This window comes from Callorhinus ursinus, unplaced genomic scaffold (assembly GCF_003265705.2).
Source record: "Callorhinus ursinus isolate GAN/ISIS: 27379988/994484 unplaced genomic scaffold, GSC_fseal_2.0 scaffold26, whole genome shotgun sequence".
NCBI classification, from domain to species: domain Eukaryota; kingdom Metazoa; phylum Chordata; class Mammalia; order Carnivora; family Otariidae; genus Callorhinus; species Callorhinus ursinus.
The window spans coordinates 16,191,488-16,193,186 of record NW_027397088.1 but is presented as its reverse complement, the minus strand read 5'-3'; positions in this window follow the sequence as shown (position 1 = coordinate 16,193,186).

The following is a 1,699-nucleotide window of genomic DNA, read 5'->3' as shown; positions in this document are numbered from 1 at the left end:
AATTCTTGAGAATTTCTTTTGCAATAATACTCACTAAGGTGATCAAAATTAAGAATAAAATTTAGGTTTGGGCATTCCTATGCTCCAGTATAACTGTTTGGTCTAAAAATGGAATTAGAAGGAAGATTTGCTGTTTGCTGTTGGAGCCCAGTGCCCTTTTTAAAAACCTAATTTAGAAGTTGGAGAAGCCAGTCAGGGCTTTCTGTCCCAGTGGAGCTTATCAGTTATGACAGGGATCAGCGGGGACTCTCTTTCTCTCTCCATCTCATTGCCTCAAGACAGATGAAATGAAGACTGTATCAGGACTAAAAATATCGTCTAAAATCGGGGCTAATAAACAGGCAAACAAGCAGCACCCATCATCTTTGTTTTGCAACGCTTTCTAGAAGGATGAAAAGGACAAACACATATATATGACTTATATTTTACATGTATACATCATTGGCAAGCCTAGGCATGGAAGATCCTTGTGTAAAAAGGATCCAGAGAGCTAAAAAGGAATCCAAAAGGAAACTAGCTTAGTGCTGAGCTGAAATTGATGTGGCAACTCCGGTGAGGTTATTACATTTCAGAGCCCTGACACTGGAACCAGACCCCCAGCTTAGAATTCCAACACCACCACTTCTGAGTCATGCCGGTGAACCAGTGGTTGAACCTCAGAGGCCCTCCGCTTCCTCGTCCAGTAACAGAGCAGTAACATCCGCCCACAGTGATGCTCTGCGGGCTCAGAGAGGGCATGCAGGTCACATACAGCACTTTGCTGCCCTGCGTGCCATCATTATTCCCTAGTCTCTACTTCACTTTGAAAAGCTCACGCTGTGCAAAGTTAGGTTTACATTTGTGTGCCCCCTTCCTGGATTTCTGCAGAGAGCTGATCTAATTACAGAATGCGTGCTTTAGAGCCAAAGGTGTCTTCGCATTGTCAAAGAATCCGTGCTCCCCTGCAGAGCTCCCAGTGAAGAACCCAACCTGGTATCTTAATCCGGGGCTCTGAAATAAACACACTTAGGTCATTGGTTGAACAGGACCCAGGAGGAGGAGAGGATTCAGTGATTCTGTCTGCCTGGCAGGGCCACCTAACTGCTTTCGAACCTTCACAGCTCTGGACGGGAGTGCTCAGATGGCTTTCCATTCGTTCGCTCCCTGCACAGGGAGCTACTGTGGTGTAACTGTGCATTACAGCCGAGTACAGAAAAATTCTCTGACTTACAGTCACTCGGGTCTGTCATGATGGCTCCCATATCCCAGAGGAGATAAACAAAGGGACAGCAGTGACAACCAAAAACTCAGTATCTTTTATCTAATGGTATGCTTCGTGCATGCAACCTTCAGAGAAAGTGTAAAAACATTTAAAGTGCAGAGAAACTACAGGATGATTTCTTGTACTACGAAAATACTCATCATAGAATTCCTTTAAATAACAAGTTATTCTAGCACAGCAAAATAATATTGACCTGCCGAAATTTATTATTCATAACTTTCCTGGATATTTCTGGGTTTGTGTGAAAATTCATTTGTATTATTATGGAATAACGCAAATCTCAGATCTTTTACCTAGAATAAAACACAGCAAGGTGCATAGACATTTTTGTATATATATTTATGATGTTTTATACCCTCCTTTTCAAGCCTGTGGACCAAATTCCAAATGAATAACGTGAAATACAAGTAAGACTTCTGGCGGCTTCTGGCTACGTCT